Genomic DNA, 23,853 nt, shown 5'->3' on the forward strand with positions numbered 1-23,853 from the left:
CAGAACCATAGAGTGGGTCCAAACTGGAAAGTAATTAAGCATTGTGCATTGATCAGTGTTCTCTAAAGAAATAGAGTCTATGTGATACTTGCCGAGGAATCTATGGAGGAGTTTTTATGGCAAGTGATTCTCTTGATAATAGATACCAACACAGGCCAATACTGTAACTCATAACAGCGGGAAGACTGAAAACTTGGAGAGCTCCAGTGTCTGAGAGCAAAGGCCAATACCCCAGCTTGGGAAAAGAGAGCAAATTCACCTTCTACGGCCTTATTCTGTCTAAACCTTCAAGCACGCTGGATGACACCTGGGCACATTAGTGCATACTGAGCAATATGGTTCAAAGACTTGTCTCATCTAGACACACATGCACGTACATACTAGAAATGCCTCTCTCTCTCTCTCTCTCTCTCTCTCACACACACACACACACACACACACACACACACACACACACACACACCAGAAATACATTTCCCCAGACATCTAAGTATTCCCTAATCTAGTCAAGTTGACAGTTTAAATTAACTCCCATACCCGGGCGGTGATGGCACAAGCCTTTAATTCCAGCACTCAGGAGGATCTCTGTGAGTCTGAGGCCAGCCTGGTCTACAGAGCTAGTTCTAGGACAGCCAAAACTAAACAGAGAAACCCTGTCTTGAAAAACCAAATCCATCCATCCATCCATCCATCTATCCATACATACATACATACATACATACATACATACATACATACACATTCCCATACATAATGCGGAAACAGTAGGACTGGAGGATGTAACCTGATGAAATTTGCATAGCCAGAAGACTCTCTGGCGCCAATGCTATGTGTAAGTGGATGTGTGTAAGTAACCACAGTACAGGAGGGCACCGGAAGCTCTAATACAACTAAGTAAGAAAAGTGAGGGAAATCTGTACTGTGGGGGGTGACTTTAGAAAGGGAATTTTCAAAAAGATTTTATTTAACTTTATTTTTGTGTAGGGTATTTTCCTCGCATGTATTTCTATGCAGCATGTGCAGGCCTGATGCCCAAGGAGGCCAGAAAAAGGCACTGGATTCTCTGGAAGTGGAGTTGGAATAGTTGTGAGCTGCCACGTGGGTGCTGGGAATCAAACTCTGAGCCTCTGGAATTGCAGCTGGTGATCTTTACCACTGAGCCAGCTCTCTAAGCCTTTTTTAATTTTTTGAGATAGAGTCTCACCATGTAACTCCACATCTGGCCTGGACATCCACCTGCTTCAGCCTCCCAAGAGTTAGGCCATGCCTGGCTGGAATTTTTGTTTGTTTGTTATTGTTTTTCGAGACAAGTTTCTCTGTGTAGCTTTGGAGACTGTCCTAGAAATCGCTCTGTAGCCCAGGCTGGCCTTGACTCAGAGATCCACCTGCTTCTGCCTCCCAAGTGCTGGTATTAAAGGTGTGCACCACCACTGCCCTGCTGGAATTGTAATGAAAGTTCACAGGAAGAGCAAGGAGTCTTATACCTGACCTATGTGCATGAAGAAAAAGAGTGTTTCCATGGTGATCAAGGTTTGAGCTCTGGCAGAAAGTGTATATTATACATTTGTTTTCTCTAACTCATTTTAAAATTTAGTTTATTTTTTAATAACTTCATTGAACTATATGTTAATATCATTCACTGGTTTCACGCATGCCATTCAGTTGCTTCTGATAAATTTACCCGGTAGTGCATTCATCAATCTAAGCTAGTTACAGAACATCTTATGAGATGCTCCTTTATAGTTAGTGCCAGTTCACACTATCACTCCTAGGCAAATGCGCATCTACTTTCTCTACAAGTTTATGTCGATTGCATATGCATGTATTATGAACTAATACATATACTTTAATATTACATGAAAAAATTACATATATAGCATGCAAAAGGAATCGTGCAATCTGAGTCTTTTGAATCTAGCTTATTTTACTTTCCTTGTTTTGATGTTCATCTTTTATCTAGTATGAGTTAACAATCTCTTTCTTTTTTATTGATAGATGATACTCTATAGTATTTACTGACTAATTTATTTAACCAGTCACAGACTGGTCACTGCTTGCTGTTTTGAGCATCCTAATATACATCTTCGTGGGAGCATATGCTTTCCTGTATCCTGAGAGCATGCTCAAGGGCACAGTTACTGGGTTATGGAGACTTTTCTGTTAACTTGTGAGAGACATCCAGAGACATTCATTCATCATCTGTGGATGAGGGTTTCTACTTTTCCACATCCTCTTCAGTATCTGTTGTTGTCTGTATTCTGGTAACTCCGGTGGCTATGAAATGTGTCTTCTTGTGTCTTTTTTGTGGTAGCTTAATAAATAGGGGGTGCTGAGCATTTTTCTGTGTGGTTCACAGTCACCTACATATCCTCATCGGTAAATGCAGTGTCCTGTTCATGGTTTGATTTTTATTAGTTTCTTTTCATTAAATTTGTAAATTCTTTATAAATTCTGGCTAAAACTCTTCTACTTAGTGTGAATTTAGCAAACATTTCCCCCAATCTGATATTTTTCATTTTGTTTTCTTCTCTTTCTCTTTTTCTCTTTCTCTTTTTTTCTTTCTCTCTTTTTTCTTTTTCTTTCTTTCTTTTTCTTTTTAAGTACTTAGCTCTGGCTGTCCTGGAACTCACTTTGTAGCCAGGCTGGCCTTGAACTCACAGAGTGACCTCTGCCTTCCGAGTGCCACCACCACCTGGCCTTTTCATTTTGTTAATAATGTATTGCAGTTGCAAAACTTTTAAATTTTGGTAAGGTCTGATTTATTGTTTATTTTCTTGTAGGAACTGTACCTTTGGTGTCTTACCTAAGAAATCCTTGTCTAGCTCAAGGTTTCGAAGATTGCTCCCATGTTTTATATAGATTTCCTCTTAAAGGCCTCTTTTCTCTATATACACACATAGATTATGTGTACATTCTATATATACACTACATATACATTCTCTGCATAGCACACACATGTTCCGTACTGAGTTAATGTTTGCATGTGCTGTGAGGTGGAGGTCTAAGTTCATCTCTTCCGATGAGCAGCTGGCTTCCCCAACACTACCTGTTCACAGCCCTCTCCCCAGTAAGAAGTTAGCATCTTTGCCCAAACTCAGCTGACCATGCACGTAAGCATTGGCTGCAGGACTCTCTGTTCCCTTCCACTGATCCATGTCGATCTTCACGTCGGTTCCACACTGTCCTGGTAACCATGGCTTCATAGTAAGATTTTAAAACGGGATATGAAAGCCTCCTAGCTCTGTTGTTTTGTAAAACTGTTTGGGTCTCCTAGCTATTTTTCATTACCATATAAATGGATTTACTCCTCTATTTCCTCCGCAAAGAACCTTAAAAATTTGAATGGAATCTACAGATCAATTTAGAGGGAATGATAATATTAACAATATTGTGTCTTCTGATTCACTGACATGGAATATCTCTGCATTTATTAGGATTATTTATTATTTATTAGGATTTTCTTCCTCAAAATTTTGTAATTTTGGATATACAAGTCCTCCATTTCTTCCTCCAAATTTATTCTGGTGTTTTATTCTTTCTGATGCTATTTAAATAACATTGTATTCTTAATTCCATTATAGAATGCTTCATTGCTAACTTATTTGAATTTATTATCCCATCTATTAGTTAATAAATACTTTTAAATTAATAGACTACGCATGAATTAAGGAGAGAAAAATCCTCAGCCAAGAAGAGAAAAAGGCATAAGCCTAACTAAAGACAGGTTCTTGCAACAGAAACTTACCCTTTTGTTTTGTTTTTTGAGACTGGGTTTCTATGTGTAGCCCTGGCTGTCCTGGAACTCTAGCTGTTGGTCTACAGGTAAAGGTTTGGCCTTGGTCTCAGAGATTTGTCTACCTCCACCTCCCAAGTGCTGGGATTAAAAGTGTGTGCCATCCACTTCTTTTTTTTCAGACACTTTTGACGTGTCTGAAAGTCCAGGACATTGCATTTTATAATGGAGCTAATGATTCTGTTAGAATAAATATTATTGAATGTATACAAATCATGCAAGTGATGTTATAAAGGTCTGGAGCTGTAGCTTAGTGGGAGAGTACTTGTCTAGTGTGTACAAGATCCTGGATATCCAAAACAAGACAAAACAATCGTGGGGATGTCAGAAGAAGAGAACCAATTACAAATTAACCAGTCCATCTGCTCATGTAGGTGCCCCTTGCACGTAGTGTGGCAAGAGCATTAGAATCTCATGTTGCAGAAGTGCCCACTGCTGTTTGGCCTTTGGATCAGCAGTCATGCTGTTCACCCAACAGATCTTTCTTAATCCTCTAATCTACATCTCTCAGTTTATTTTTTTTATTTTATTGATATTTATTGAGCTCTACATTTTTCTCTGCTCCCTTCCCTGCCTCTCCCCTCCCCACTTCAACCCTCCCCCAAGATCCCCATGCTCCTAATTTACTCAGGAGATCTTGTCCTTTTCTATTTTCTACTTCCCATGTAAGTCTCTCTTAGTGTCCGCATTGTTGTCTAAGTTCTCTGGGATTGTGGTTTGTAGGCTGGATTTCTTTGCTTTATGTTTAAAAACTACCTATGAATGAGTTCATGTGATAATTGTCTTTCTGTGTCTGGGTTACCTCACTCAAAATAATGTTTTCTAGCTCCATCCATTTTCCTGCAAAATTCAAGCTGTCATTATGTTTTCTTGCTGTGTAGAACTCCATTGTGTAAAATGTACCACATTTTCCTTATCCATTCTTCGGTTGAGGGGCATTTAGGTTGTTTCCAGGTTCTGGCTATGACAAACAAAGCTGCTATGAACATAGTTGAGCACATGTCCTTGTGGCACGATAAAGCATCTTATCTTTCAGTTTATTAAACCACCCCTTGTCCTTAATGATGTCTGTTTTGTCCATGTTTTATCTTTTTTTTTTTTTTTAGATTCTGTGTTTTCTTGGTCTATGTCCTGCTGCTGCACCAGAATGCACAAGGTATGGCTTAATAAAAGAAGCTCATTAGGCTCATTGTCCTGTTGCTTTCTTGCTCTCTCCTAATGAGGTTTAATTTATACCAAACACATTCTCAAGATAGCTATTCTACTCTCACTAATGCAATCACCTCTGAAAAATCCACTCTTTTTTTTTTTTTAAAAAAATAGGCTCAAGTATTTCAGAATAACCTCAAACTTGTTATATTAATAAGAATGACCTTGAACTTCTGTCCCTCCTGCTCCCACATCTAGAGTGCTGGAATTACAGGCATGAGCCACCATACCTAGTTTCAAGGAGAGCTGGGGACCCAAGGCTTCACGAATGCCAAGCCAACATTCTGTCAAGTGAGCTACCATACCAGCTCTAAAAAGCTCACCCTTTTGTTTGTTTGTTTGTTTTTCCCATGCTGGACAGATCTGCCTGCCTCTGCCTCCCAAGTGCTGGGATTAAAGGTGCTTACCATCACTGCCCAGCTAAGATCTCAGTTCTTAATAGTATCACAATGACAGCTCAATCTTAACATGAGTTTTGAAGGGGCATAGCACACTTATTAGTGAGCTCACTGATTGCTTTTCTGTGTTTGGTTTAGTAAAGTCTATAATGCCCACCTCATAGAGTGGTCGTGAAGATAAAATAGGATGTGTAAAGTTCCTGGCCTAAATGCCTTCTGGGGAGCTGGTATGCAAAAGGAAGGAGTTGGCTGGGTGTGGCAGCACATGCCTTTAATTCCAACACCTACCGGGCAGAGGCAAGAGGATTTCTGTAACTTTAAAGTCAGCTTGATCTACCTAGCAAGTTCCAGGCCAGTCAGGGTCCCAGCTTAAAAGGTAAGGGTGGAGTGGGGGTGTGAAGGGCATTCTGCTAAGGAGTGAACCTGATTCATTTCTCTTGTCAACCTGGGGAATTGTGAGATCATTACAACTGTCCCTCATCAAGTGTGAGACACTCCTAACTACTTTGTAGTGGAGTCTACAGTTCAGGCTGGCCTTGAACTCTTGTAGATCTCAGGCCCAGGCACCACCGCGTCTAGACTAGCTGTTGTAATTGCGGCTGCTGGTTAATTCAGATGTTTCCTGCCACCTCTTTCCTTGTCATTCTTTTCACTTAAGTCAGTTGGGATGATAATTGTTAATAATTGGTTCCATTTGGATCAAAATGTTTAGAAAATATTTTTGGCAGAGTTTAATAAATTGATTTCCCTATTGTGCTTTCTTTATCGCCACAGCTAAAAGAGTATTTGTTCATTTTTTGTCCTGTATCTGTTTCTGAGGGAAAAGGGAGTCTTGTTTATTTACTCATTCCTTGACCTATCTATCCGTCCCATTTTTGTGGATGCCTGTTGTTCACCGGGCCCTGTGCTAGTTGGGAGGAAATTTTCAAACAAGCAAACAGAACGTATGTTTTCCCCATTTTCTAGGGAGAAAAGCCTGCATCTTGCATAGGAGGAACATAGCCAAAGGCTCAGCAGATACCGCTCCATTCAAGGTGAATAGGGGCTGTGAGAAAGTCCGTAGCTCCTTTATGATCCTTCTCTGGCTTAGGGGTTCTTTAAAAAAAATCATTATCCGTCTGGTTGATGAGTCTGCTCAAAGGCAACTTTGAGTTATAGGATTAAATAATCCCATCTCTCTCAGTTCAAGTATGCTGGTTTAAGATTGTCCTAATGAGCTGTGTGACTCTGCATAAGCCACTGTATCTCTCTGTGATGGCACTTAGGCTGCAGCCTCTGAAGACGTTCCTAACTCTACCTCTTGTTTCCTTTCAGGTCCTTGCCTAGGTGGTGGAGAGGGCAGGGAGGCAACAAAGAAGTGGGGAATGGCTTCTCACGTGAGCATGTCCTCAGTACAAAATCACCCAGTAGACGATGTCCTTCAACGATGCGTTGGTAGGGGCAGGCTAAGGAACAGGACATGCAGACTCTTTGTCTTCCCACTCATTTGAGAGCGAATTGTTGAGAATGTGAATTCTGGTTGCTTTCCCACGCCACGAGTGTGTTCCAAGGTGAGTTCCCACGCAGGGAGAGGGTTTAGGTTATTTATCGTTGAAGATAACTTGTTGCATAAATCTATCTGAGGCAGAGATTGAGCGACACTCTCTATTGTCACTTTTCACCTGAGCCACAACCTCCAGCCTGGCCTTTATCAGCAATAATAACAAAAGTGGTGTCTTGTTCTCTGTCGACATCATGTTTTTGGCTTCAAAACTCAAGTGAGGAAAACAGCAGTGTTATTTATGGGGTCTCCACAAACCTCAGCACATGTCTTTATGACTAATTTTCTGCTCGGTGTTGGTAAGGAAAATAGCAGAGGTGGCCTCAAGGTACACAAGAAATATGGTGTAGGGCCTCTGTAGGTACAGAACGCAGAGAGCACGGCCTTGGGGCGGGGGAGTCGAATTAGGGGAGCTCGGCACATAGGAATTGATAACTTCTTTATTTCATACTTTAAAGTGAGTAGTTTCCCTTCTGTAACACAATTGGAGTATTTCCAGAATCACTCAGTCGCTGCTGTCGGGGTGTCATGATCTAGCACTTCCAGCCGTTACCCAAAGTTCTGAGCGATGTAGTTTATAGTAGTTTATGCGCAATTTACATCAATAGTTCTACATTCTATTTCCCCTGTAGTCTTTTCTCTGTGAGTTCAAGGCCAGCCCTGTCTACAAGAGCTAGTTCCAGGACAGGCTCCAAAGCTACAGAGAAACCCTGTCTCAGAAAACCAATAAATAAATAAATAAATAAATTGTGTGTGTGTGTGTGTGTGTGTGTGTGTGTGTGTGTGTGTGTGTCTGTATGTGTAGGAAGAACAGTATGTCTACTTGAGTCCAGGTTCCCGGAGATGTGCTGGATTGCCTGGACTTGGAGTTACAAGGTATTGGTTGTAAATCACCCAAAGTGGATGCTTGAAATTACAAGTGCATAATTTCTAAGCCATCTCTCCAGCACTATTTTCTGTATTTTTTCAAGATTTATTTATTACGTACAGTGTTCTGTAGTGCATGGGTACCTTCATGACAGAAGAGGACACTAGATCTCATTACAGATGGTTGTGAGATCCACCATGTGGTTGCTGGGAATTGAACTCAGGGCCTCATAGAAGAGCAGCCAGTTCTCTTAACCGCTGAGCCATCTCTCCAGCCCAACTATTTCCTATATTTTAATTCATAGGTAACACTATGCTCTGTAAAGGTTTATGTTTTACAGCTATGTAAGCCTTTTACTCCCATATTTAAAACAAAAATTGGAAAGGGGAATTCTCAGTCCTAATTAGTGTGCATGTGAAAATGATCCTTCCAAATGATATTTGAAAGAAAGCATTACTAATTCTGAATGTTTGATGGCCAACCCACGGTGGTTTCATTCTGCTCTCCTTCGTAAAGAGTCCTACAGTGTGAGTGTTGCTCTAGCTTGCTCTGGAGGCTCCAGACACCGCTTTCTCAAACTCCCTACTACATTTGTCCAGACTAACAACAACCCACACTGAATTCAACAGACCCGAATTCCAGGAACAAAAATCTCTTCTTCCTACTATAATTTATTATCTCAGTCAAAGACAACATCAATTCTATGAGTCACCATCCTTCATTCCTGGGGCCCTCCCTTCCTCCTCCATCTTTTCCTGTGGTATGCAGCCCTGGGAGCCTTGGTGTGTGCAGGGTGAGAGCTTTTCTCTTTCTACTCTCAATGCCCTCGGAGCAGCACTGATTGCAGTGCATCATGGTTCTATTATTTAGATAATTCCTGTCTACCTCTTCCGGGCCATCCCCAACATTCTGCGATTTCTAGAGCAGTCTTGCCTAGATAAAATTTTAATCATGTCACGCCAGTAATCAAACCCATTTGGTCCCCCTGTTATCTGCAAGGTCAAGTTTGCCCATGTTATCTGACTTGAAAAAAAAAAAACCAAAAGACAAAACAACAAAAAAGCTAACAACAGCTAATTAATGTGCTGGAATATTTCAATAAAAATAAAGTTGATAGAAGAGATATTTGAAGACGCCTGAACCCGATCACTGTTTGTCTTTTTAGATATATTCCCTGTTCCTCCTTCCCTGGTAGTCATGAACTCCTCTTCCCCAGGGATGCTGATCTCCTGTGACAATTAGATGCTCTTTTCCATCTGTTTCAGCCCTACAGTGGCTCCCCCCCGAGGTTGGCACTCTGACGTCACCACCTCCATCTTTGTGTGACCTTGATGAACTGCCACCGCTTCCAGCAGCTTTTCACATTCACATCTGCTTCCCCCTCCCCCAACACCATTTCTCCCGGAGGTGCTGCCTTTCCATGGACGTTGTTGGATTGTGAACAGCTTCCTGTGGACTTTCCTCTCAAACCTAGAACACAGCAGGGCACGGCGGGTGCTAGGAGTTTTCGCTAAAGAGGCGCCTTCTTTAGCGTCTTAAGAGTGCCCCGGAAGGATGGGTCTCCAGTTGTTCCCAGCAGGAAACTGCTCAGTAATGCTTCTTTTATTGCCAGTTACTTTGCTTCCTCATCTAACTTCCTTACTCCCTCCTCCTGCGTTCTGTGACCACCACCCCTCAAATAAATGCAAACACATTCTTGTCTCGGGGTCCGCCAGTGGGGAAGCCCAGTAACTGTACTGTCAAGGCAGGCTGCTTAGCCATTTCCTGTTAGAACTTCATTGACTTTGAGAACTCTTTACTGGGAAAAACCCCTTCGAGTCAGGAACTGTGTCTTCCTCTGTACGTTCCTTTCCAATCTCAGACAAATGTTCAACATCGAAAGACTGAGGAAGAATGTTTCAACAAAGAAGGAACTCAACCGCAGGTACTTACTAGAAGGGAAAACGTAAAACCTTCATATATTTCCAGTTACCCTCTAACTCCCCTGTCGTTCCTGGGGAACTGAGCCCTAAAGACCAGCATGAGTTATCTGTAGCTTCCACTCTCCGCGTTTTCCACTTAACCCGTGTTGAGAGTCCTTTTGCCACAAACCTGTCCTGTTTCACCTCTGCCCTCTATGCTCCTTGAAGACAGGCCCTTTAATAATAAAAGTCCCCCCTCACCTGGCACACGGGGTGCTCAGAATCCAAGAACAATTAAAAAATAGAGTTCAAATCAAGAGTAATGACGCATCTGAGAGTGCTTTAAAATAACCTTGTAATGTTTATTTTTCAGTAATCATCTCTGCTAATCATTTCTATACCTTCCTATATAGGAAGGTAGCAGAGCGGAGGTCAAGCCTATACGTTTTGAGTTGAGAGCATCCAAAATGGTGTTCTATTGTACTTATGAAAAGACTTAACCAATGACTTAGACCATGACAGCAGGTGGAATGGATTTCTGAATATCCTGGCTGCAGTCTTTATTCTTGGTCTTCTCTTTTCCACCACCCTTCCCCCTTCTGCCTCTTCGTTTCCCCATCATCTCGGCTGCAGACTTTATTCACATTAGCTATTTCTCTCTCTAAAGGCAGTCTACAGATCTTGTGACTTTTCCTGCACACAGAAAGTATAATTCAGTGTATTAGTCCTGGCTGTCCCTGTGTCCCTGTCTCCTGTCCCCATGCCCCACCCCCACCCCCTCCTGTGGGGAGCAAGATCAGTACTGGCTGTGGTCAACTGCTACCATTTAAAAAGAACAAAGTAAAATTCTTTGTTTAGGATTTCAACCTCACCTCAGCCACCAAGGGTGCACCATTGCTGCGATCCACATATCTATTTGTTTTGGGACCAGGTAACTTGCTGACTTGGGCAAAATGAAAAACAAGACCAAAAAGCGCACCTGCTTCTTGTTCAAACTTACATTTGAAAATTTGAAAGTTCCACTGTTTTTGGTGGCAGTAGGGAACAATTCTAGAACTTGACACATGCTAAGCAAGCCCTCTACACCGAGCTGCACTTCCAGGCTCATTATGGATTTAACGGATGGGGGCGGGGAGATTAAGCCCAGTGCAGGCACAGGTAGGCCTGTGCAACTTGCAGGTCTTACCCCCGTGAAGCCAAACTTGATTGACCTCTCTCAGATCCTGGCTCACAAAGTCAAGAATGATTATCCTCCTTTTATCGAGATGCTTCTCCATAAGGTTTTATTCTCATTTATTCTTCATTAAAGTGTACCTGGAACCACATTAAAGTTTTGAATTAAGAAATAAAAAGGAAATGTCATGACCGCTTCTAGGTTTGGTGGAGGGGAGTTTATTGTAGATAAAAGGAAGATTCCACAGTGGACTGGGCCACATGGAGAGGCCAAGAGGGGAAAAAAGAAAAAAGAGAGAGAACCAGGTATGGGAGCCAAGAAGACAGTGGTGCAAAAATGAGCGGATAATCAAAATGTCTAAATTATATAGGAAAGAGCCTCTGGGTGAAGGATAGCCCAGCAATTGGGTTGGAGTTCCGGGTAGAGGGCAGGTTATGACAGTCATACCCTGTAACAGTTAGGGACTGAGGGTTGTTGGGAGAACCTAGAGACTAAATCCTCTTTGATATGTTAACGAGGCACCTCAGCCTTTTGGGGGGGGGGTGTTGAAACTTGACAAAATCCTAGGTCGCAGTTGGAACACACTTTGTGCCTTGTGATTTCTACCCCCTTCATTCTTCACAGTGGCAATGTGGAATACCTTGTAGGAGATATTTGGGTCTTGAGAGGAAAGCTTTGGTGACAATTGATTTTCTCATGTGGGTAAGTTCTTGTGTCTTGGGGTTTGGCTGGTTACCAGGAAGAAGGCTGTGACAAAGGGAGCCCACCACTTGTGCTTGATTATCTGATGGGTGGATGCTATGCACCCTTCTGCTTTGCCATGAGTTGAAGCTTCATGAGATTCATTGCCGGATGTGACTCCCCAGTCTTGACTTCTCAGCCTCCAGAACGATGTATGCACATTCCTTTATGAGCGACCTAACCTTAGTTGTTCTGAAATTGCAACAGGAAACAGATCAGGACAATACTATAAAGGGAGCCACCTAAACATGATCCTGTGATTTCTTGTTTTTTGGTTTTTTTCAAGACAGGGTTTCTCTATGTAACCCTGAGCCCTGGCTGCCCTGGAACTGCTCTGGAGACCAGGCTGACCTTGAACTCAGAGGCTCACCTGCCTCTGCCTCCCAAGTGCTGGGGTTAAAGGTGTGCGCCATCACTACCTGGCGATTCTGTAATTTCTTAACACACAGGTGCCAACCTGCTCCACAGTGGGAATCATCAGAGATTTTGAAGGCATTGTTGGTCTTTTTCTTTTTTCTTTTCTTTCCTTTTTTTTCTTTTTCTTTTTTTGTTTTGTTTTGAGACAGGGTTTCTTTCTTTCTTTCTTTCTTTCTTTCTTTCTTTCTTTCTTTTTTGTTTTGTTTTGAGACAGGGTTTCTTTCTCTGTGTATCTTTGGCTGTCTTGGAACTCACTCTGTAGACCAAGCTGGCCTCGAACTCACAGAGCTCCACCTGCCTCTGTCTCCAGAGTGCTGGCTGGGATTTAAAGGTGTGCCACCACACCTAGCTGCAGTGCTGGTTCTTCATAAAACTTCAATAATTAGCCTTTCCACTTGATTGTCTGTTGTGAGAAGCCCAAACCTGGTCACAGCACCTCGAGGTTTCATTTGCAAACCCTATCACACTAAGGCTTAGGAATGGGGGAAGAAGGGACATTAGTTACACATTGTTGTTTCACTGTGGCCTTTCCCACAAATCCCTCCCTGCTTCTTTCCCTTGCTGGGGCTGAATCCATAGCTTTTTGTATATCAGGGCCTCCCTCTGAGCAGGCCTCTCCCCCTCCTCCCTGTGACCTCCCAAGGCGATAGAGGGAGGAGAACAAATCTACTGAGTTACACAACGCGTTCCTCACTCCCCTGTCCCTAACCGGACTCCTCTCCTTATCTTGGAGGCTCAGCTGTGTCCTTGAGTTTATCCTCGACTTGGGCCACCTTATTCTCCCTGGGAATAGAGTGAGGGGATGGAGCAATTCTTGAAAAGTGGAACAAAGTTGTGCTTATGTCACCCACCTTTGCCCAAGCTTCCAGTTTTGCATTAAGGAGTGAGGCCAGTTTCCTGCGGCTACTAAGTGAGTGGCAGGCAAACTGAGAGCTGCATTGTATTGGTAATCCTGGCTACTTCAAGTGTGGCTCTGCAGGAGTGTCTCTGGATTAATCAGAAGTCTTCACACACTGATTGTCATAGCTTCTGTGCCCTGGAAACATGTGCTCTGTGAATTAATTCCTTAAATGATTTTTCTAATTAATGTTTTTCATTTCTCTGTTTGTTTTTCATTATGTGCATTAGTGTTTGCCTTAACGCACCTATGTACACCATGAGAAATGTGCTCGGTGCCAAGGAGGGCAGAAGAGGGCATCGGATCTCCTGGAACTGGAGTTAAAGATAGTTGTGAACAACTACATAAGGTTCTGGGACTCGAAACTCTGTCCCCTGGAAGAGCAGCCAGTGCTCTGACTGTGCCATCTCTCCAACCCCTTCTAATTGACGTTTTAAAAAAGCATGGACTATCAGGCTCCTTAGATAGTTCCTGTGACAGACGGGTGCATTCTGGTTTATTTGAAAAACAAGTTGTGAAATCCCAGCACTTGGGAGGCAGAGGCAGGCCTGAGTTTGAAGCCAGCCTGATCAGAGTTCCAGGACAGTCAGGGCTACACAGAGAAATTGTCTCAAAAACAAAACAAAACAAAGCAAAACAACAACAACAACAAAAAAAAGGTGATGAATCTAAGCAAAGCCTCCACACACATCAAAATTTGAGGAGTTATCTGAAAGATTAGAAGGATGGGGAAGATGGCTCCTTAGGTAAGGGCACACCCCCAAGGTCATGACCGGAGTTCCACATGGTAGAGGCAGAGGTCTTTTGACCTGCACCTGTGAATACAAAATAGAAATAAAACGGAAAGGAAAGGACATGGCTGCTCCTGGGTGTGGCGAGGAGACAGTTTGTTGTAGTTAGACGGGAAAGCATAGGTAGAGGGAGAGTCCGGAGCGGATATGTCCTGGCTGAGTTGGGTCATGCGGGGAGGGGAGAGGAAGGAGGTGCAGCAGCTAAGAGGCCAAAGCTACAAAATGGGCAGGTAACCAAAATGGCTGGATTATATAAGGAGGAGCCTCTCTGGGGCAAAGGCAATCCAGCCCCTGGACTGGAGGTTCAAGGTAGAGGGCTGGGTATGCCAGCCACACCCTGTAACAGGTAAGGACTGAGGGATGCTGGGAGACTCTGGAGGCCGGTCCTCTGTGATATGTTAACTAGGCAGCTCTGCCATCAATCCTGGGTTTAAAACTTAACATGCACGCCTTTGGCATGGCACACTCACACACACACAAAATAAATAAATGCTAAAAACACTTAAGTTACAAACACAGGATTCTTAGGGAAACTTGATTTTCAATATCTGTCAGAAAACAAATCTATGTAAGACAGGTGGCACAGTGCCCTTGGTACCAGCACTCTAAAGGGAGCTGCAAAGAGATAGATCTCTGTGAGCTAAAGGCTATTCTGGTCTACATGATGAGTTCCAGGCCAGCTAGGACTACGTAATGAGACCCTGTCTCAAAGGGGAAAAAGTGGAATAAAAAAATCAATCTATCTGGGCCGTGGTAGCGCACACCTTTAATCCTAGCACTTGGGAGGCAGAGACAGGCAGAACTCTGTGAGTTCGAGGCCAGCCTGGTCTAAAAGAGCTAGTTCCAGGACAGACTCCAAAGCCACAGAGAAACCCTGCCTCGAAAAATAAACAACAACAACAATAACAACAAAACAATCTACCCTTATTGACTTTAGAAGAAAATACTAAGTTTCTGGCATGTTTGGGAACTTTTTTTCATCTTGATTGAAAATAGTTCTTTTTTTATCACTTAATACACCCTGACTTGATCACGGCTTCCCCTCCTTCTACTCCTCCCAGTTCTTCCCCACATTCCCTCCCATCCGATCCACTCCATTTCTGCCTCTTGCTAAAAAACAAGCAGGCTTCTAAGGGGTAATAATAAAGTCAAATAAGTTAAACGAAAACCAACACATCAGAGTTGGATTAAACAAACAGAAAGAAAAGAGCCCAAAAGAAGGCAGGAGAAACAGAGCCACTCATTCCCGTAAAAAGACTAAACTGGAAACCGTATATTATATTCTAAGACCTGGTGCAGACAGGGCAGGCCACGTGCAGGTGGCCTCAGACTCCTGAGTTCATGTGATCTTTGGTCGTGTTGATTTAGAAGCCCTTGTTTTCTTGGTGTCCTTCATCCCCTCTGGCTCTTAGATTCTTCCTGCCTCCTCTTTGGTATGATTCCCTGTGTCCCAAGGGGAGAGGTCTGGTGGAGACATACCATAGGGCTGAGTGTTTCAAGGTCTCTGCATAAAGTCTGGCTCTGGGTTTCTGGTTTTGTAACTTTTTTTTCCTTTTAAACAGGAATTTATTAAAGAACCATCATTGCTTCCACTATAATTACTGGGGGTTTTTGTTTTTGTTGTTTGGTTTTTCAAGACAGGGTTTCTCTGTAGCTGTGGAGCCTGTTTTGGAACTCACTCACTCTGTAGACCAGGCTGGTTTTGAACTCACAGAGACTTTTCCCAAGTCAGGGAAACACGGTTAAAGGTAAGTGCCACCACTGCCCAGCAATTACTGTTGTTTTAAATGCATGTTTGATTTAGTTTTTAGAATCTGTGACCTCCCAAGTCTGATTCTTTTGAGGGAGTGAGAATCAGTCTTGCACTATGCAGACTTGGCTGGCCTAGAGCTCAACTTATAGCTCAGGCTAGCCTTGAACTCACAAAAAACCGCCTGCTTCAGCCTCTTAAGTGCTGGCATCACTACGCCCAGCTATGATTTGTTTTTTTAAGAAGCTACAATTTAGTAATTTACTGTTCTATTTAGTTGGATTTTAGAGAATGTAAGTTATTACTTAATTGGCATTTCTACTTGGAAATTGGTGTGACATTTTAAATATATACTAGTTATGATAAGGGACTACTTACCAACATTGCCTGTTTTATTGGTGTGATTTAATTTGGGTCAATTAGCAGAATAGTTACTCAGGCCTGCTTCACACAGCATTTGTGAATTAATAGACTTAGACCCAAGTATATCTTTAGTGAACAATGATTAATAGACAATAAACAGCGGGTAATGTGTACAATTTGATATATTTTGGCATATTCCAACCCATTTGAAAGCAGTGCCATCATAAAGGCAGTAAAATACTTCTTTTTCTCCAAGGTTCTCCTGTGCCTGTTTGTAATCCCTTCCCTTCTGCCTGTTTTCAAAGTCTCCTTCCCATAGTCCCTAGCCATCCCTAGGCAACCTCTGATTTGCTCGGTCACTGTCAGTTAACATTGTTTCATCTCCCCCCCCCCACTCGACTCTGACTTCATTTACTCTCCACAGTGATTTCCTGTTGTGTGTTTTCAGTAGTTTTAAAGCTGGATAGTATTCCATTACATGAGAAGCCATACAACACCCAGCCTTGCACATTTCGTTGTTTTTCTCTTTGGAGCTAAGTTGCATCTTCAGTCAAGGCTCCACAGAGGTCTCTTAGTATTGCAGAATTGTGTAGTCAGCACATCCGGGTCCAAATCCTGCCCCGTCTCTTGCGACTGTGTAAATGTGACCTTTGTGGGTTTCTTCTTTGGATTGCAGTATCCTTATCTGAAAAGGGAGCCGCACAGTAATGTCCCTTACGAGTGTAGAAGCATTAACTCCGTAAAGCACACAGAACAAAACAACGCAGGGCAAACGCTGTGTGGTTGGTGGTTATTACTATCACTACACAAACACTGTGACATGTTTGCTAGGGTTTTTAGCCCACAGTCAACCCCCAAAGAAGGCTAGTTATTATTAATTTTACTAATAATACCGTGGCACACAGCAGCTCTCTTTTTTTTCTAGTCTCTTCCCCATTCTTGCCCTCGGCAGACCCACCACCACCTGATCAGGCAGGATACAGAATTTAGACCCAAAGCCAGGAATCTTTGCCCAGACATGGGCACTTCTTAGGAATGCAAGTTCTCAGGTTCCAACCCCAGATGTACTGAATGGGAAAAATGAGAGAAGTCATCTACATCTGTGTGACTGGTAAAGTTTAAGGACCCACGCAGACGGGGAATTGCCACGCCATAAGATTTTCTTGTTGGAGAAGGCGTACTGTTAACTAACTGAGCTTAATATCAGCTAAAACCCCCAAGTCTTTTTCCCACACGCTGCTGCTAATCCATATATTCCCCATCTAGCACTTGCACAGGATTCTTTTCAGACTGAAGTATAAGTCTTTACATTTATCCCTATTAAACTTAATCTTGTTAGATCCGGCCCATCGCTTCAGTCATGTCTGGAGAATTTTTAGTTCAGCTGGAATGAACTATGACAAAACGGCAGGACCTGGAGACCGAGAGGAATGTTGGAAGGACAACAGCATTGTGTTTAGCTATTAGGCAGAAACTGGCCAAGGAGAGGCCATCTATGGTGGGTTTCTCTAACCGCTCCCAACCTCAATTTGATTTCACCTTAATTCAACATTTGCCATTTTCCTATCAAGTTTCTGGCTGTGAATAAGGTACAGGGACAGTGATAAATAGCCCACCCTGGGTGTCAGCAGAAATGGCTTTTTGTTGTTGTTGTTTTGTTTGTGGATGCATATGTTTTATTTCTTCTTAGTGTGAAGCCCAGTGTACAAATACTTGCAAATCCCCAAAGGGAAAGAACTAGTGCTTTCCGAATGCCAGATCCTTAGCTCTCTGCTTTGTTTATACTTTCATATTTAATTTTCAAACCACCCCAGTGGTATAGGAACTATTAAAGCTGAGAAAACTGAAGATCAGAGGGCAATGCCCACCCTCAAGGTCGTACATATGGTTGGCAGTCCAGCTAGAGGAAATCCCTATCGGAATGGGTTTGAAGAACAGTCACCCTGAGATCAAGAAAATTAGCTTCTGTACAATTACTGTCAAAATTGGGCTGAAAATCTTGCTAGGCACTCATAGTGTGGGAAACACTGGGCTTGATTTTCAGTACTATAGACAACCAAATAATAATTTTAATAGTTTACCCCCTCCCCACTCCAAAAAATCAAATTGCTGGAGAACAATCTTTGTTTAAATATGTATTACTCTCATTGGTTAATAAAGAACTGACTGGTCTATAGCTGGGCAGGAGAGCCAGATTATGAGGATGCTGGGAAGAAGTGCAGGGTCTGAGAAGTCTTAAGGAGACAACAGGAGATACAGAGCAAGCGGGATGGGAAGTATGTAGATGAGGTAAATGCATCTCAGAACAGCACATAGACTAATAGAGATGGGTTAATTTAAGTTGTAAGAGCTAATTAGTAATAAGCATAAATTATCGACTGAGCATTTATAATTAACATGAAGTCTCTGTGTGGTTATTTGGGGAGCAGCTGCTGGGGCACACAGAGAAACTCTGCCTGCCAAGAACATAACAAAACAAAGGAAAAACTACTAAATCCAACAAGTGGCTTAGCAATTTGGATTAATTTGATTGTAAGTGTTCAATCGTAACAGCATTGAAATAGTTAATAGTCTTCCTAATTCTATATCTGCTAAGCAACACCTATGTGCATAGTGCTAACTCCTGACAACCTTACAGTTTAGTTTTATTTTCATGCTTTAAAGTATTAGCCACACATTTCAAATCAGTGCCTGCGATAATTTTAATAGTTACCTCTAACAACCAAACTTCTGGGAAGAATAAATTTTTTTTTCAAGAGGGTGAAATATTCAAATCTTTTTTTTTACTGTGTAACAGCTACTATATTTTATTATGACATCAAATGTCCACTTTTATAAAGTGCCTTGTAGCATAATGGAAGTACATTGAACTTGGAGTCTGACAAACAAAACTTAGTTCTATTCACTAGCTCCATTTCCCTGGACAAAACTTTAGCCTGTATAATCCTCAGTTTTTAGATCTCTAACAAGAGAGCAGTGATGTTTACAGAGCTATGGGGAGTAGCTGTAAGTGCCCCTAGGAAGAAATCCTGTGGCTCATTACATGTTTTACAGACATAAGGCTTTATTACATTTTTTACACTTACCTATTTTATAAGTCCCCCAAACAAGAAATATTTCAGACACTTCTGACACCCATCATTTTACGGATTTCATAGAGCACAATTTCAACTTTTTTTAGTTTCTCTGAAAGTCTTTCATTCTTTCATAGTTCATTTTTTTCTGTTTGTTTGTTGTTTGTTATTGCATTTTAAGACAAAGGTTTTCTGCATAGCACTGGCTGTTCTGGAGCTCACTCGGTAAACTGGGCTGAATTTGAACTCAGAGGATTCGAACTCAGGGGTTTCAAATTCAGAGATCTGCCTGCCTCATCCTCCCTAGTGCTGGGATTAAAGGCATGGACCACCACCCCTGACTCAAGGTTCATTCTCAACAGCAACGATTCCTCACATGATAATGTTACAGACCATTATTAAAACCATCAATACAGTTCATTGATTTACATTTCAAAAATAAATCCTATTTAACCATCATGAATGTCATCAATACTACTAGCATTTTCAATATATAATAAAAGGACCTACTAGGGGATTATGTGACTGAAGCCGTGCTCTATAATATGAAGTGAACTTAATTGACAAAAATGCTTCCTCTTTTGGGGTGTTCTAATGTAGTAAATATGATTAGAGACTCTCTGTACTAGGAAATAATAATGGTCTGTGTTTAAGTGCTCAGATTTGAATTGCTGTTAGTAGTTATGTTATCCTAGCGTAACAAGTCTTTCTCTGTCCTACCAGCCAGCTCCCAAATAAGGACGTGGAGACTCCTTATTAATTATGAACGCTTAGTTTAGGCTTGCTTCTAACTAGAACTTATAACTTAAACGAATCTATTTCTATTAATTTATATGTTGTCATATGATTCCTAGCTTTTACTTCTCTCCTGCACGTCCTGCTTTCTCTGCATCTGGCTAGTGACTCCAGTATCCTTCTTCCCAGAGCTCCCTCTGTCCAGAAGTCCTGCCTATACCTTCTGCCTAGCTATTGGCCATTTTAGGGTTTTTTTTTAAACAGTGTTTCTCTGTGTAGCTTGGAACCTCTCCTGGAACTCATTTTAGCTTTTATCTCACAGTACTCTAGGAGAATAAAAACAAAATCTCTTAGATTCAATTTTCTTAATGCTAATTATTTTGCTTTGTTTTAAAAAATAGGGTCTTGCTATTTGTCCTCAGTCTTACTACATAGCCTAGGCTAGGCTCTCTCTCTCTCAGTTTTCCTGCCTCAAACCCCAACTGCTAAGATCACAGATGTATGTTACTGTCCTTGACCTTCTTAATCTTTGTGATTGACATGACTGTGCCTACCTGTTAAGAGTTGTGAATTCTGTCCTGTGTTGTGAATGGTGTATCTGGCACAGTATATGTGGTGTACTGATACTAGGTTTCTGTTCAACACTGGATTAGTACACTCCAACAGAAACTTCCTAGACCCAACCCTTCCCTTCTTGCCCTGAAGATCCCAAGCTTCCTTTGATCCTATTCAATAATGTATACAGCCTGAAAATCATGGTCAGTCACTTCTAATTCATTAACTCCCTTGAGCAGTGGTTCTCAACCTTCCTTGTGCTGTGACCATTTGATACGATTTCTTATGTTGTGGTGACCCCCAATCATAAAACTATTTTTGTTGCTACTTCATAACTATAATTTTGCTGCTGTTATGAATCATAAGGTGTATCTGTGTTTTCTGATGGTCTCAGGAGACCCCTATGAAAGGGTCATTTGACCCCCAAGGGTTGGAATCCACAGGTCAAGAACAGCTGCCTTAGAGTCAAGGAATCTTTTTTTGTTTGTTTGTTTGTTTGTTTTTGAGACAGGGTTTCCTTTTTTAGCCATGGGTATTTTGGAACTCATCCTGTAGACCAGGCTGGCCTCAGAGATCCTCCTGTCTCTGCTTCCTAAGTGCTGGTATTAAAGGCATGTGCCACTATCAACCAGAGAGTCCATGTTATGATGCCTAACAATATTCTGCTGTTTTCACAGATTGGTTCCTAGCCCAGAAGTCATCAGAGGCCTCATCTAGCAACTGATCGAAAGAGATACAGAGCCCCATAGCCAAACAGTAGGGCGAGCTCAGGGAATCTTGCTGAAGAGAGGGGGGAAGGATTGTAGGAGTCAGTGGGGTCAAGGACATCACACACACAAAAAAAAAAAAACCCACAGAATCAACTAACCTGGGCTCATAGAGTTCACAGAGACTGAACCAACAACCAGGGAGCCTGCATGGGACCAACCCAGGCCCTCTGCATGTTTGACAGTTTTGTACCATGGTCTTCTTGTGGGACTCCTAGCAGTGGGAGCAGGAACTGTCTCTGAATCTTTTGCTGGCTTTTGGAACCCTATTCCTCATTCCTGGGTTGGCTTGCCCAGCTTTAATACAAGAGGAGGTGCTTAGTCTTATTGCAACGCGATATGCCATGTTTTATTGATACTCATGAAATATCCTTTCCTAAACAGAAATGGAGGAGGAGTGGGTTGTGGGGTTTGGTGTAGGGGGACTATGGGGAAGGGACTGGGAGATGAGGAAGGAGGGGAAACTGCATTTGGGGTGTTAAATAAATATTAAACCAGTAACAACAAAAGAGTCTTAAAGCAGGAATCCTAAGCCTTGGAATTCCTTCAGACCAGACCAGTGTCCTTATTTTGCAAACGAGAACACTTGAGCCCACAGCATTCAAACATGCCCCATCCCAGCTAAAAAGCTGGTTAGTAAAGCCTGAGCTAAAATTTAGGCTCCAGGCTCCTGTACATTCGCCTCTGCCTCCCAGTTCTCTTTAATCTCTTCTCACTCTTGCCAGTGAGAAGAAACTCCTCTGTCCTGAGCTGCTGCCAGTTCCGGCTGCCCAGGTTCAGCTGAATCTTCACCGTTAATCCTGTTATTTCATCTTTTGTTTTCACTAGCATGTAATTTTCACAATTTATTGATGTGTATTGTGGGGGGGGGGGGGCTTTTGCCTTTATATGTTTTACAAATACAATTTTATTTGAGTCATAAGCTGAAATGAATAAAAGCCTTCCAGGTTGGCTAGGGGCAGGGTTGTAGGCCCCGGCCCAGCTCAGACCCTTCTCCATGTCATCTGAAGAGGTCCCTGAGGGAGTTCCAGTGAACTCTCAGAGTGTCTCTTAGCAACTCAGTTTAGAAGTTCCTACCTAACACTCACACTTTCCAGTTGTTATTCCTGGGAACTCTGAGTTGTCAGCAGAGGTCTAGGTCATCGTTACTATATTAAAAATACAGAAATGCTACACAAAATCCCACCAACACTGTATAGTTTTTAAAAAATGTTTATTCTTGACACTCAATTTAGAGAATTGACATTTAGTTCAGTTCATAAAGTTTATGGCACACATGCATGGTCACGGTCACATTGACATCACATCAGAAGTCTAACTATGAAGCCCTAAAGTCTTCTATCACTGCCAACTTTCCACTGACCAAAACTATCCTCTTTTCACTGTGTATCTGTAACTCACTATGTAGACCAGGTTGACTTTAAACTCAGATCCTCCTCCCTCGGCCTTCCAAGTACTGGGATCAAAGTCTTGTGTCATCATCTGGCCATGACTGTTTCTAACATGGCCTGCGCTGGATTCCTCCAGTTCCATACTGGACATCATCTCAGTCACCTGTCATTTAATAATTGATTCACTCCAGATTTTGAGATAAAAAAGATGTAATCTCTGACCTTCAAGCAAGTAAAAGATGAGCAAGAGAGACAGTTCCCTACAGAATCGTGCCCTACTGTATTCATGTTCTATAACTACCAACAGCAGCAAAGTGACAGACTGGCAGTTAAGGCCCCTCTAAGGGGCTTGGCAGTCTCTGTTTCGTCCCTTCAGAATCTTTTTCTTTTGAAAACCTAAACGTCTGTGTAGGAAGTTGGGCTTTCATTGTTGGGGGGACCGTGTAAAACTATCCCATTGGCCAGGTGGTGGTGGTGCACACCTTTAATTCCAGCACTTGGGAGGCAGAGACAGGCAGATCTCTGTGAGTTTGAGGCCAGCCTGGTCTGCAAGAGCTAGTTTTAGGACAGCCAGGGCTGTTACACAAAGAAACCCTGTTTCAAGAAAAGAAAAACCAAAACAAACAAAATAAAGCTGTCCCATAGGTAGTAATGGTGAATGTCTTTAATCCCAGCAGAGGCAGAGGTAGAGGCAGGCAGATCTGTGAGTTCAAGTTCAGCCTGGTATATGGAGCAAGTTCCAGGACAGCAAAAGCTACACAGTGAAACCATCTTCCGAAAAATCTCAAAACAAATGAACAAACAAACAAATAAACAAACAATCCATTCCATGGAGAGAAAGAAGCTGAGTTCAACAGCTGTCCATGCTGTGGCCCAGACATCAGAGTGAACTACCATGGAGTTCTGGCTAGTGGGGCCTTCCAGCTGATTGGAGAGCTGTGGTCATGTGGAGCAGTACTATACAGCTGTTGCCATTCAAACCACATATTTTAGAAAAAAATAGATTGTTAATGCTTAATGTACTGTGCTTTAGGTTAGCTTGTTACATAGAAATAGGTAACTGAACCTATTTGGAGGGGTAAAAATAATAGTGAAGATGGTATATGGTAAGTAAGGGCTGTCACTGAGGGTGCATGCTTGAGGAGGTGGTACATACTCTGGGAAATGACTGGGAAGAGGAGTCTACTCAGATTCACAGAAGCTAAAATTATGTGTCAGACTGTTGTCTTAGTTAGGGTTTTTATTGCATTGAAGAGACACCATGACCATTGCAACTCTTATGCATGAAAACGTTTAATTGGGTGGCTCGCTTACAGGTTCAGAGGTTTAGTCCATTTTCATTCTGGCAGAACGTGGCGGCATGCAGCCAGACATGGTGCTGGAGAAGGAGCTGAAAGTGGAAAAGGAGCTACATCTTGACCCTGTAAGCAACTGGAAGTGGTCTGACTGTCACACTGAGGAAAGCTTGAGCAAAAGAGACCTCAAAGC

The sequence above is a fragment of the Arvicola amphibius genome, chromosome 10 (genome assembly GCF_903992535.2).
Source record: "Arvicola amphibius chromosome 10, mArvAmp1.2, whole genome shotgun sequence".
Taxonomy (NCBI): Eukaryota; Metazoa; Chordata; class Mammalia; order Rodentia; family Cricetidae; genus Arvicola; species Arvicola amphibius.